The sequence below is a fragment of the Ambystoma mexicanum genome, chromosome 5p (genome assembly GCF_040938575.1).
Source record: "Ambystoma mexicanum isolate Mex_15411 chromosome 5p, UKY_AmexF1_1, whole genome shotgun sequence".
NCBI classification, from domain to species: domain Eukaryota; kingdom Metazoa; phylum Chordata; class Amphibia; order Caudata; family Ambystomatidae; genus Ambystoma; species Ambystoma mexicanum.
The window spans coordinates 1,341,274,106-1,341,288,669 of NC_090930.1; the positions used below are offsets into that span (position 1 = coordinate 1,341,274,106).

The window sequence follows — 14,564 nt, forward strand, 5'->3', positions numbered from 1 at the left end:
GGAAGTGGAGGGGGTGCATTGCGGGGGGCCACATACTCGGCCTACGCAAGAGGAGTTATCACATGGGTAGCACCTCATGTACCATTTCAATTGGTTCAGTCTACGGGAGACCCAGAAGGCAGAAAGATAGTAGTGCGGGGGATGTTGGAAAACCGGGAAGTGAGTATTATAAACTTATACGCCCCTGACCAGGATACAGCAGCTTACATTCGGACTCTGTGTGGCATAATTAGCCCCCTATTAGTTGGCGTGATCCTATGGGGCGGAGACTTTAATTGTGTACTGAATCCTAAATGAACAGATCTGATGGTAAACCAGACAAACCTACCCCGGCTGCAAAGGTGCTACAGGCCCTCCTGAGAGATTTTGACCTAGTAGATGTCTGGTTGCACCCAGCAGAAAGGCAATACTCACACTATGCGGCACCACATGACTTGCACACGAGGCTGGACTACGTGTTTGTCGCTGCCGAGCTGGTAGGTGAGATGAGAGGCGCGGAATATAAGGCCAGGGTGCTCTCAGACCACTCTCCCCTGGTCCTAGAGTGGCGACACCAACCCCCCAGAGCGCGGATTCTGACATGGAAACTCAGAGCTGAGGCTCTGCAGGACTCGGGATTCCGGGAGGATCTGAGGGAGGTGATCACAGAGTACTTCGAGATTAACACTGGTAGTGTTCGAACTATGGGAACTGTGTGGGAGGCGTTTAACGTAGTAGTGCAGGGGGTGGCTATACAAAATCCAGAGGGCTCCAGGGGGGGCATAGAATGAGAGCTGCAGGAGACAGAGAAGGAGTTGGAAGACATTATGCGTGGGGGTGGCACCTCTCGGGAAGACGGGGTCAGGATGAGACAGCTACAACAAGCTAGCGGTGAACACTGGGACAGGCTATGTAAATTAAGCTATAAGAAATATGTGGAGAGACAGCATGCGGGGGGAGACAAGCCGGGCAGATTGCTGGCCTGGCTATACAAGAGCGAGGTATCACAGTCGGTGATCAGGGAAATTAGAGGGGTGGGAGGCCAAATCCTGGATACCCAAGAGCGAGTGAATGAAGAGTTCCTTGGACATTACAAGCGTCTCTATGAGGACCCAGGCGAAGAGAGGGACCAGGAAAACCAGGAAACGCTAGAAGATATAGGCTTGGCCACCTTAGACGATTTAGAATGGGCAGACCTGGAGGCCCCAATCACATTAGAAGAACTTGAGTTAGCGATACAGCACCTTCCCACTTGTAAAGTTCTGGGGTCAGACGGGCTCCCAAGCAAATTCTACAAAACCTATAAACAAGAGCTGCTTCCCCCATTGCTGGCTATGCTTAATGAGGCGTTTGAGCATGGCAGGTTGCCAGAGTCCCTACGGGAGGCGGTGATCATTCCGCTTTTAAAGCCGGGTAAGCCTAGCACAGACTGTGGGTCATACAGACCCCTATCAATGCTTAACCAGGACAGCAAAATCCTCACTGCAGTGCTAGCAAACAGGCTTAAGCGAGTCATTGGCAAACTGATACACACCGACCAAACAGGCTACGTCCCTGGTAGGAACATAACTGATAACCACAGAAGATTGCACCATATTATTGATCAGACACAGAAGGACGCGGGTAAACTGGCGATTGACTCGCTTGATGCGGTTAAGGCTTTCGATTCAGTAAGATGGCCCTGGCTGTTAGCGACTTTGAGAGCCTACGGAATGGGGGCGGGGTATCTTAGGAGGGTTAAAACGGTTGCCATTATCTCAGACAAATGGCAACTTAGCAGGGGCACTAGACATGGCTGCCCCTGGTCGCCCATGTTGTATAAACTAGCGTTGGAACCGTTGGCTGTCTGTCTTAGACAACAATATGAGGAGATAGGGAGCCACACTGAAGTGTTCTGCATCTTATTTCATTATATGCTGACAATGTACTCTTGTATCTGCGCTCCCAGAAGAGAACATACAATATATCCTGGAGGTGATGGAACGATACGTTACCCTCTCCGGCATAGCGGTAAACCCCAAAAAATCTAGCTTGTTCCCCCTGGGGAGATATAGACTTGCCTTACCAAGGAGCTTGCCGGTATTGCCAATACCCTGGTGATCCGAGTCGTTCCGATATCTTGGAATTGACACATACCACATGACAGGAGAAGAACATAAACACAACATGGAAAAGGCAGTCGAAAGCATTAAAAATAGTATGGGAATTTGGTCCAGACTACCCCTGGCCATGATGGGGAGAGCTGCTCTGATTAAGATGGTAGTCCTGCCCAGACTGTTACACTTCTTTGTAAATATCCCGTATGTGATCCCTAGGCATTTCTTTGCCAGTCTCCACAGCTTGTGCAGGGGCTTTATTTGGCATAACTCCACGAACAGGGTGGCCCTCTGGAAATTACAGAATTCATGCGATAGGGGGGAATAAAGCTGCCGAATTTTGAGTTATATTACTTGGCGGGAAAACTGCAATATGTGGCCAGGTGGCTGTCTGAAGAAAAAACAGCCAAAACCAGGCTGTTGTGCATGGAACCCGCTCCCTACTTCCTTAGAGAGGTAGTGTGGTTACCCAAGCCAAAGGTACTAGAGATGAGGAGGCTGCTGGCGCTGGGCTGGGAGGTGTAGCACTGGACATGGCAGATGGTGGGACACCCGGCTCCGTTCTCTGTGCAGGTGCAGCTGGTGGCGCTATGCAGGGAGGACCCCGAATTGATAAAAGGGATCCGTAGATACTGGGAACCGATGGGTCTGGCCACCCTGGGAGACACATGGCAGGAGGGGGAGGCACTGGAATTCCAGAAACTAATAGAGGACACCGGGTTGCATAAAGGGCAACACATTACCTACTCCAGAATTGTTAAACGAGCGCAAGAAAAGTGACCGGCGGCGGTGCTTGCAGAACAGCCGGATGCCAACATGGAGACGATATATGACATCTCGGAGGGTGGGCATGAGATATCCCGCATATATGAGCTACTGGGGTCCAAGGTGGGGAAGGAATTGCTCCAGCTGAGACAACTCTGGGAAGAGGAGGTGGGGGAACCCATGTCGGACGGGCTATGGGACAGAGCCCAAAGATATCATAAGAAAGTGTCCCGGAACGCTAGGCTCCAACAGATCCAACTATATGTCACACATAGAGCATATCTGACCCCCAGTAAGATTGCCAGGTTTGGTGGCCAGTCGACTCAGAGATGCCCCAGGTGCGGGGAGGAGGAAGCTGGGATGTTACACATGTTCTGGGCTTGACCGGAGGTGGTAAGGTTTTGGTCAGAATTGAAGATACGCTTGGCAGGAAAAGGCATTACGCTGGAGGTGGAGTCGACCTGGGCATGCATTCTTGGGGGCTTTCCTAGACCACGTAATCTGAAGCACATTAGTAAAATGAAGGACCTGGCCTACATCCTGGCCAAACGGAGGATTGCAATGTGCTGGAAGGCAGCCCATAGGCCTACGATAGAGTTGTGGTGGGCTGGCCTTATGAAGTGGGCAGAGGCAGAAACGGCTGCTTGGTTTGAAGCGGTCAGCAGGGGAGGAGAGGGAGAGTTAGGACCCCTAATCGAATGGAGGCAACTGGTGGCCACTATGGCGTGCCCCTCCCAGTCCGATCACAGTGATGATGACAGGGAAAAGACAATGACAATAGACCCGCCTGAAGAAGAACAAGCTGATGACATGGATACCGTGGCTCCAGTTAATGGGGAGGGAGGGAGTGGGACAGAAGAGCATATTCTGTAATGTTATGCTGTTAAACTTAAACATGAAAGTCCTAATTATTGTAATGTTTGGTGTGTTGTTCTAAAATAATAAAAAATGTTTACAAAAAAAAAAAAACTATATAATGCCCAAGGGAGTGCAAAAAGGCGCCTCCCGCCAGCGCAAGGAGCGCTTTAATGAAGATGAGCTGATCATGCCGGCTGAGACCCTGGCTGAGAATGTCGATGTTGTATTCGCTCACAGCCTCAAGAGGGAGGCAGTCATCAAGAAGAAGGAAATCTTGGCACTAGTCGCACAAAGAGTCAGCGCGGTAGGCAACACCCCCCGCACAACTAAGGATGTCTGGAAGAGGTGGGATGACCTGCGCCTGCGAGTCAGGAATATCCTGTCTGCAAACAAGAACCAGGCCATAGCAACTGGTGGAGGAGCAAGCTCACCGATAAAGCTGAGCCGGGGGGAGGAGATATGTGCCAGCACGATCGGCATAGAGGCCATCGAAGGCGTGGGTGACATGGAGTGTGGCGCCACCTCATCGGCGGAAGGAGGTGAGTGTCCTAAGAAAACACTGTAATGCAAAGTCTGATGATAGTCCACCAATTTGTCTGTCTAAAGAGGCAAGCCATGCCCCCAATACACACACATTCCCAGCCTAGTTGTCGTCCGCAGCACAGACACATGCAGATGCCTGCAGCAAGACAATGCCATACCCGACACACACCACACTAAAGTGTTAATGGCATAAGTCACACTGCTCGCAGGCCACAACAGATATGCATGTCACATAGCATACGCCCGCCCCAACATGAGTGACCCCGACAAATGCCTGCATTACCCACCCATATAGCAAGCAACGTGATCATCCAAACTCCACTGCCTATTCCCCTCTTTTGTGTAGATGAGCAATTATACAAATGTATGCATGATGCTTGTCAAACCATCACTCATGCCGTCCCTCTCTTTGACCCACATAGGCTTAGATCCTGACAGCGAGGCCCGGGTCTCAACCCCACAGCCAACTACACCCCGGAAGAGGGCCAGGGATGAAAGCAACAGGCTTTCAACCTGAAAAGCCCCACACAAGCCACGACAGGCACCAAAGAACAAACCACCCCAGGATGCCACTGCCGCCAAGGCCCATCACCACAGTACCCACAACTCCTGTGACACTGCACAGGAGACAGTTGAAGGGGCACTCTCTGCAGAGAACAGCTCTGTCGGGGAGGTGGCAGCTACAGCACCCCTGACTGATGACGACGTGCAGGGACAGGTGTGTGTGCCCGTCGAGGATGACTCCTCCGACCTACCTGCTACACCAAGTCCGGCACCATCCCCCCAGCTCATATCTGTCGACTCCAACCACGGCACCACCCCAGAGCAGTCTAGGAGGGAGTACAACCAAGGGAGCATGAGTCCCATAGAGGACCCAAATGCATTTGAGCATGACACACAAGCACCCTCCACCTCCACTGGTGTACCGGCGGAGGTGCAGCAGGCAGGGTACGCTTCGCAGCGGCAGGAGGAGCTAACTGCGCTGGTGAGACAGTTCGTCACAGACAGTGCCCAAGCAAGGCAGGAGGGGCGCGAGAACACCGCCTCCCTGAGGCAGATCATCGTGGATAGCACCAGTAGATTGCACAAGGAGGTGTCTGCCCTGAGGCAGGTCCTCAGCCGCATTGCAGATTCAATGGAGGCTGAGCGTCAAGCCCTCCGAATGGAGCAGGCGGCCACCCCATCTTCCTCAAGCTCCACACAAACCAGCCCCCTACACAGGTCGGCGCGCACCCTGCGCCGCTCGGACATGCCGCCACCAGGTGCAGGGAATGGCAGGATGTAGACTGGCCAGCCTGATGAAGGCAATAGACAATTGCTTGGACACCATGTGTGGGGGAGATGTGGGGGGACATTCCTCATTGCGCATGTGTCATTTATTCATATAAAGTGCATAGTGTACATGTACTCCCACACCCAGTGCCCCCTGTCCAACTATCATGTCAGCCTCTGCACCCATGTGTGTTAGAAATATTGTGCAATCACTGATGGATGCACAGCACGTCCCTCCTGTGCATCGGCACTGTGATGATGTGCAGCCACATCTTCTTCAACCCCTTCATAATCACCAGGTGGTAGCAGTTCAATGTCAGGGGCACGTTCTGTCGGATACACATGTTGTGCAGCATGACACATGCCATGATGATCTTGGCCACCTTCTCATGCCTGTAGAGGAGTGCCCCACCCGACCGGATAAGGCAGTGAAACCGTGCCTTCAACAGGCCAAAGGTTTGCTCAATGACCACACAGGTACGGGTGTGGGAACGATTGTAGTCCTCCTCGTGCCTGTTCTTTGGGTTTCGGACAGGGGATGTGTCGGCAGTGCAAAGTCACTTTGAACCGTGCAAAGAATTTCACGAATCGGGGCCCAAGTCTATCGAAGAAGACACAGACACGTAAAGGGAGCAAGGGTGTATACAAGAGGTTAAATTCCAACTGAACAGAGGTAAGCATATTTATGCAACATGCCTTTTTTTAAGCACAAAATAACTTTTTGTGTTTCCATATAGCTCCCAGGTTTATGCTCCAACTGCAGTAAACCTGGCATCTACCATTATACCACAGGCAACTTTGAAAATTGAGCAAATCACATCGAGCCGGCTCACATCTACAGAGGTTAAAGAAGTTCTTATTCAAAGAAGAACATGGCTTGCTCCCTGCCAAGCGGCAGATGATGTGACTTTTTACACTAGCAATGCAGCTGGCAGGGGCGATGAAATGAGTATGCTCTCACAGCTTGCCGCAGCATCTGCAGGATACAAACAATGGAATTAAAAAAGGTTCTGTTTTTTTGGTGCCAGGATTTTGTAATATGCTCTGCATGCTTACAGTTTCATGTAAACCAGCTGTCTCTTTGCGCGTGGAAAGTTCAAGCACTGGAACGAGCCCGAGACCAGGCCCGGGAAGGTAGGAAAGTCGAGCTTCTCCAGAGCAAGGGATGGATCAGCGCATCTAACTGCAGCTTTATCTAACTGCAGCTTTGTAGCTGTGTAAACAAATGAGCCCGCGTGAAGCAGCAGCCTTCCCACAGCTGCCAAAGAATGCCACATATGTGATTTGTTTTTTGATAAAGTTTAAAGTGAAAGTTAGCTATACTAGAAGGAGTGTGTAGTACTCTAAATGAAACTAAGATTTTCAGCTACCACTTGTTGAAAACTAAGTAATTGCATTGACGTGAATTACCAAAAAGCACAATAATATCATGTTTTTAAATAGCAATCTGTTCCAGATTCCTTCTGCTTTTAAACATTATAACAATAAGTTTTATCAATGATATGATAGGTTATTTGTAACACACTTAATAACCAGAGGTTTCTAAACGCGGGGATCGAACCTGTGGTGCTCTGTGTCGTCTTGCTTTCAAGGCGGGCACTGAGCTATCCTCCTGAGACAATCTGTTAACAATTTTAAACTTGTTGACCCCCCGAAAGGAAAATATATGATTCTTTCGATTGCAACACATGAATTGTCATCACATAACCTTTAACCTTCCAGGGCATTACTGGAAAGGATGTCATATGCATTTTTTGCTTGATGCTGCCATAGCCATAATATGCAGAGTTCATACCTCTAATGCCAGGGTATAGACAGTGTATGGCAGTTATATCACAATATGCCAGGTAGTCATCATATGCATTGTGCTGCCTCACATGCTCAGGTGCTAAAATCAAATGTCAAGTGCAGCTTCAAATGCTCATCACTCTTTCACACCTCGCCTGCTAGGGTTCCAATTTATGGTGGATCTATGGAGGAGACCACCAGAGAGCTGCATGCAACAGTGTGCAGACTCTCTCTGCAACAAAGAGTGAGAACGTGCACCTTTGCCTCATCCATAGGGAAGTCTGAAATGAGGCACCATGGGTTCAGCCATCTGGCATGGGTCCAGGGCAGGGTGACTGAGAAGGGCTGCTGCTCTTCTCCTATGGTTTCCTCTTCTGCCTGCACCCCAACCAAAGCTTCCCTCCGGACTTTTCCAGAGAGGGAAGAGACACTCCTACCCATGTCCCTCTTTTTTCCCTTTGGCAGAAAATAAGAGCATACAAAGGGCTTAGGTGATGGAAAAAGTTAAGAAAGTGCAGAAAGAAAATATAAAAGTTACTTCCCCTGGCAACCCCAATGAGTACCACTGCTGAGTCTGCCCTGCTGGGATTCGAATCCCTGTGACTGCAACTTGGACTTAGATCTTTTAAGGGATCACTTCTTTTTCTGAGCTATTTTACCACTGCCCTATGTACGTGGGGCCGGAGTATGAAACACTTGCACCAGCATTTTGCACAAGCACAAATGGCATTCATACCTACACAATTGCATTAGCACTAAAGAAAAGCAATGTGCAAATTGTATTTGCACTGGCATATGTGTACCATAATAGCAATATGGATATATCAATCTGTCAGATAGACGGAAGTTAAGATGACAAGCTGCACCATGGCAGAGAAGCACAGCTGTCCAAGACATGCACACACGATGCCCTGAAAAACTGTCACGGGATGATATCCCTGAGATGTCTCAAAATGAATTGCAGAACCAAAGTTCACAGTTCACTACAGGGAATAGTTGTGGTGTATACAAGGACATTTGCAGGCCCAGCATGCTCCACCTTGTCAACAGAAATGTGTGAGTGAATGCAAGATGAAGACCCAGTTTTTGTCCGCTGGAATCTGCAAACAATGCATACACAACTCACGGCGGCAGCTTACTGAAAAGCATGTGTGATTTTATCAGGCTGTAGGATTCCTCTTGAATTTTCCCATCATTCGCCCAGAATTAGGACCACTGTTGCTAAACCACAATTGAACATAAGAACACACAAATTAACTGCCAAGCCATTCTAACTGGAAGCTTTCAGTTACATGTGTCGGAGTATGAATGCGACTTAGACAACCTATCAACCAACTTCCTACTTGTCTGTAAGACTCTCTTGGTTTCACCTGTAAGATGTGTGGTCACATTATTGTGTCTCCAAAGTTAAGGAAAGCAATGTCACAGAACCCAGTAACATTTTCTATTGATCCACTATGTAAATCGCTGTTTTACTAGGTGTTCGTTTTAAGTGCCTTAAACATAGGATGTGTAAACAGTGGGTCTGTATTAGACTCTTGGTCTTATTACACATCTGGTTGTGTCTTTTTAAGAGACGTGTGTCTCTTTGAGGAATATACATGATCATTGACATTCCGAGTCATTAAATGAGATTTGCAATAGCATTGATAGAAACATCACTCCACTTTTTGTCAGCATTAGTAAAGCCTTTTGTATCGGCGTGTGGTGGTCACCCGTTGAGGCAAAGGTGCCTCAATATTTCTTTCTTTACAACAAGGGTGCATTTGACCCTCTTCCTAGGGTAACATTCTTGTTCTGATTATAATTGCCTCAGATTCCAGTGCTGTTTTGTGGGCAGGATCAAACTAAAATGCAACCCCATCCCTGCCACCCCCCACTCCCCACTACCGATGGGGCGTGCTCCCTCTTAACAGGTGAGGTCTAGTACAGAGGCTCTCCTCCCACTCTAGACAGTTATTGGGATTTGAAGGCGTGGTGCAGTTCTGTTGCAGATGTGAAAAACCAGGTGCAGTCAGTTCTTATTATTCCCACAGTTTGAAGCCTCTGCTTCATTTTTTTTCACAGTAGAATAGTTCCCCCAAGTGCATTGTGTGTGTAAAATAATTTAGGGGATAGGTATATGAAATTAAGATCAGCAGGTTTTTGGCTAAACCACAATTTTAGTGTGGTCTGGTTTGACTGCATAAATGGGTATATGCTTCTGCAACTTTTACAAATAGCAATGGTATTTCATTATAACCTTTTGCTCTTCATTTTATGTCGCTTCCCAAAAACCTGAAGAATGTATTAACAGGCATTCTGGCGGCCGACCATAGCAGCGGGGAGAACACAATCTATCATGTTACGTGCACACCCATACAGTGGCCCTATCCACTGCCTGTTCCCTTTAAACGCTCGAGAATCCGCTGTTTCCTTATTCCAACTCCAAGAGATCGGCTACTCCTAACGTCACTGCCGTGGGCCCAACTACATTAGCTTCAGGCCCCACTAGTTAGACAATCCTGCTTTGCCTCTGGACAGAGCCTCCCCGACCTAATGTGTCGCTATTTAAAAATAATGGCATTCACTGAGGAAAATGGAGATATGGCAGGGTTTGAAATCGCTGGGAGCTCCTTAGCTCCTGGATATAGCCAAGGAGAGCCTAGTTGGGATGACACCAACTGCTACCAGGAGCTACTTATGATTCCACTGGCAAATTAGTGTCATACAAACATGCCAATGTGACTTTGACATTGTGAATACCTATGAATAAGCATTAGGTGACATTTAGAATATATTAAAAGTATAAGGGGTTATATATATATAATTGACGTGTTTGCGTCACAAGTATTAGTCACATTTGCGGTCTGCCATACACTAGCTTCTTGTTCCCCTGGGGCAGCCACACTCCTTTTGTAATGCTGAATTCCCAAGAACTGATTTTAGCTCTTTCTCACCAAATCCTTATTTTGATTCCTGTATTCTATATATATTAAACAATAGAGAATGTACAAAGTAAAACAGGTTTGCCTAGTGGCCCTGCCAATTGTTGTAACATATTTTTAACGCAAGGGTTTCAGTATAAACGCTTATACATTAGTTTAGGTAGGCGTTTACAGCACTGCTCAGCTGAGAGAGGCATTTGCATTTCTCCCTGGTTAATTACTCTTTACAACATGATTGCCCATTTTGGAAGTTCTTTGATGTCCTTCAAATTGTAGAAGAAGCAATCCGCCCTTTGCATTCCTTTGCCCCCTTCCACCACGAAACGCCACCTCTGAACTTTGACTTTTTCCTTAATAACAGTTCTGATTGAAAAAAGAGCTGCAGCTGGATGTCTGACTTCTTCTGGAAACCCATCTGAAGCACAGTCATCTTCAAAGTAAACCGCTACGCAGCAAGGAAACAACATTTACTTCATGCGTGTGTGTATGCCGCCAGATGTCGCACATGACATTTCCAGAGATGATGGAAAAATCTGCGAGCCATTTTAATTCACATATGATCATTCATGGCATAATTGTGCATACTTGGATGGTCAGACATTATACCCCTATTAATGACGTTATTAATGGCAATAAAACAGAGCGCTGGTCCTATTGAAATGCGTTTAGCAACATTATGAGCCACACACATTTATTTCAGAACACAGGACTGTAACAGACACCCGGTACCCCGTGTGGTGCATGGGGTGAGGGGTGGACTTTTTAATAGACCTTAGCTTTCCTCAAATTCTGCAAAAATGTGACTGGCAGAAATATTATGGGCCCTCCCCACATTTTGCAGGAGGATGTGGGCAGCTCGTTCTGTGTCACGCCACTTTCGGAACACATTTGGATATGTTGGAGCATAACAGACAACTATGAGACGCTCATGTGCCAATTGTATTAACACATATTAACTCAAATGACTATTGAACGTTGCCCAGGTATCTCCGGATTTCCTCCAGCTCATACTTTTGTGAATTGGGGTCCAAGAGTCTTTTACCCTTTTCTTGCTTCCTGAATGATGGTTTTCTTAAAATCCATTCTCGGTGATTCCTCGTGTCATTTTGTTATCACATGTGTAAGGTGCAGGCTGATTTTTGAGCACATGGGTCCACAAAACTGACATATATAGTGAATGTATTGGAGGTAACGGTGAATTGAGTAAACATTCTAGTGAGGCACCACTCTTCCAGTCCAGTGACGTCTTTTACAAATTGTTGGTATGAAATCCCTATTTGTATTGTTTTACACACCTTTTAAGTGATGAAGACTGCTTTTCAGCTAGCCAGTAAGCACTGGGAGAGGTAAATAGAGGGATCAAAAGAAAGGGGTCAAACAACTGTAGCAGGCATGTGAAGAATGGCAAAGTAGACGCAGGATTTTCTGTTTCGTGGCAATGACTTAGTATGTGTAAGGGAGGATGTTCGTGTGTGAGAAATAGTGAGATTCAAACAGGTAGCTTATTTTCGTTTTTTGTGGAAAAGCTGCCTGAGATTTTGTAATATTGTGGTGCGCGGGGACCACCTTCAATTAATGTATTTAAATACATTTGAGTTTGATGAAACCACATGCTTTCAACCAAGAAGGGTTGGGTGGGACTGTATAGTAGGGGGCATTAGATCAGGGTTAACCCCCTTAGTGAAGTAGCCATGCATTAACCAAAATATATCTTACGCTTTACAAAGGATAGATATGACACTATGAAGCAGCCATTCTGAAAGCATAGAAACTCCACTGTACAGACTGCATCAGACTGGTCACACCCCCACTGTAAGAGATGTTGAAAATCATCAAAGAATGTAGGGTCCCAAATGCCAGACACCATAATAACAACTATGCAACATCATAACCCATCACCAAGTAAGAGTGATTCATCAGACTATCGACAAGTCGCGAGCAGAGGTGAACCACAACCCACAGGCCTCATTACGACCCAGGCGGTAACTTACCGCCTGGGCCGTGACTTTACCACCATGGCGTAAACTACGTTTACGCCATGGTGGTTGGCGGACTTACCGCCCCATTCCGAGGTCGGCGGGGCGGTAAGTCCCCAATCCCCATTTACCCTTCCCCATTCCCATTTTTGCCCCATAGGGCATAATGGGAGTGGGGAAGGCGTTAATTACGCCACCGTAAATTACGGTGGCGTAATTAACTCCATGGTCCCTTAGCGCCATGGATTTTAACACCTGCTAAAAGCAGGTGTTAAAAGCGCCATGGCGCTAAGGGACCTCGTAATTGGCGGTAAGGGGTCGGCGCAGCTAACGCTGGCGTTAACCCCTTACCGCCAGGGTCGTAATGAGGCCCAATACCCTCACAGCAGCGCCACCTTCACTCAAGACCTTTAAACCCATAACACAACTCGTATTCACCAAAACTAGTAGTAACAAGTGGCAAGGTACACTCCTCAACAGGCCCGTGCTCTCTGAGCATCTTCATGGAAATCCTCACCAAGGAAACCCCATTCAGCCTCAACCAAGCAATACGGATTTCATCAGTGGCACAGGGATTTGTACCTCAAAGTTTCTCAGCCCACTCCCAATGAGCACAACAGGAATTGAAATTAGGTTGTTATGGTCCCAGGTGCCCCCTTTTCACTCTGACCCAAGTTGTATCTCTTTAGCTGTGTTTTTCTGTGTTGATGGCTTAAATGATAATTGAAGCCAAGTTACATGCTTCAGCAATAAGATATAAAATGATGACTTGTGTAGATAATGTGTTTTTCTAATGCGTATGACAAACGTGATTGATGAACTGTAATCTTTCCATTCTGTAAATGGTCAAGTATATCCTAGTGGGAAACAAGATCTGTTAATGCATGGAAACAATACAAATAACTGCATAAAGAATAAAATTCATTTACTGTCACATCCTGGACCATGTTAAGTAAAACAGCATTCTGGACAAAACTGAAGTAGAGTTCAAGGATACAGTAAGTGCCCTTTGTGCGCATCCCCAGATATATAGCGCAGCTTCATTGCTGGGAAAGAGAGCGCAACGAGAATGGTGGTGAGAGAACCTGACGGGCCCCAACTGGCAGCCCCGGAAGAATCATGGCTGCGGATAGCAAAGGCCATGGTTCTGAATAAAGTGAAAGACTAACTAAGGAAAGACGAAGACTATAAGTAATTTAGTTTGGGTTCCTAGAACACACAAGGAACACACAAGGATTCAAACATATGTTCGCGAGAGGGGATTTTCCCTTTGAGGCATATGATATATTGTGTTTCCAGGAGACTTGTCTACGTTCTGTTCCTGCCCTCAATGGTTACTCTGTCCACATAAACCCGGAAAAGAAGGAATATATGGGGAGGCCTTTTCCGGCCTACTGACTCCACTGAAGACTGGGCTGGGACTGGAAGTGCTGGCAGTGCATTATCCAAACTCCTTTATTAAGGTTCTGGTGATGTATGCTCGTATTAACGAAACTAATAACAGATCATTTTTCATAATCGGGATCAGGCCTTAGGGACAGCCTGACAGACACTCTAGACACTTGTTCTGAAATATTGTGTGATCCTATTATTATAATTTGTGGAGACTTTAACATGACTTGTGTGAGTGGAAAAGATGGGCCAGGAGTGGCGAGAAGTTACATCGAGTGAATGTGGCACAAGGGGGCCATGTGGTTGCAAGAGGTAGGGCTCAGGGACTTTCATCTTTTGAATGGGCATGTGCGAGGGGACATTCTAGGTAGGCCAACCTAGATGAGTTGAAACCTGGGGGGCGTGGCTTGGAGTCATGGCGATCGGAGCGGCTCTGTAAGAGCTCCCGGCTGGTGCCATGCGTCATTCAACAATGCACCAGTAAGAATCAGTTTGTGGCACCGGTTTACCGTGGACCGTGAGGCTGAATCCCTATGGCTGAAGCCGGTTGTCTCTGAGCCCACTTTTCGGGGTGCGAGCCGTGAAGCAGCGGGTGAGGCTGCGGAGGACAAGATGGCAGACCGCTCCAATACGGGGAGAAGACGGACACAATAACCTGAGGTGACCGAGGCCTGAGGAGATGCAACGGACTATCAGCACCCGCCGCAGGCATATCAACGCTGATCTCCCCTGGGCCCCACAGCAGCACTGCAGTGAGGCTACGGAGCCTTACGCGGCCTGAGACACGAGGTGGACACCTTGGCTGGCAGATATCAGGTGGAGCAGCATACACGCTCTGGGTTGGTAACCAGGTGAACAAAAGGTACGCCGCTGGGGGAGACAGCTGTAGCGGAGCGGAGCAGTGGCACAACCCAGCTGCAGCGGCGCGGCCCACCGGAACACAGGGCCCGCACCCTCCCCCCTTCATC

At 47.7% G+C, this 14,564-nt stretch overlaps 1 protein-coding gene across 2 annotated transcripts in view; it reads right to left on the reverse strand.

The window, feature by feature from the left end:
- SEMA5A (semaphorin 5A) overlaps nt 1–14,564 on the reverse strand; it is a 2,281,219-nt gene that overhangs the window by 2,049,340 nt on the left and 217,315 nt on the right. The window lies entirely within an intron of this gene.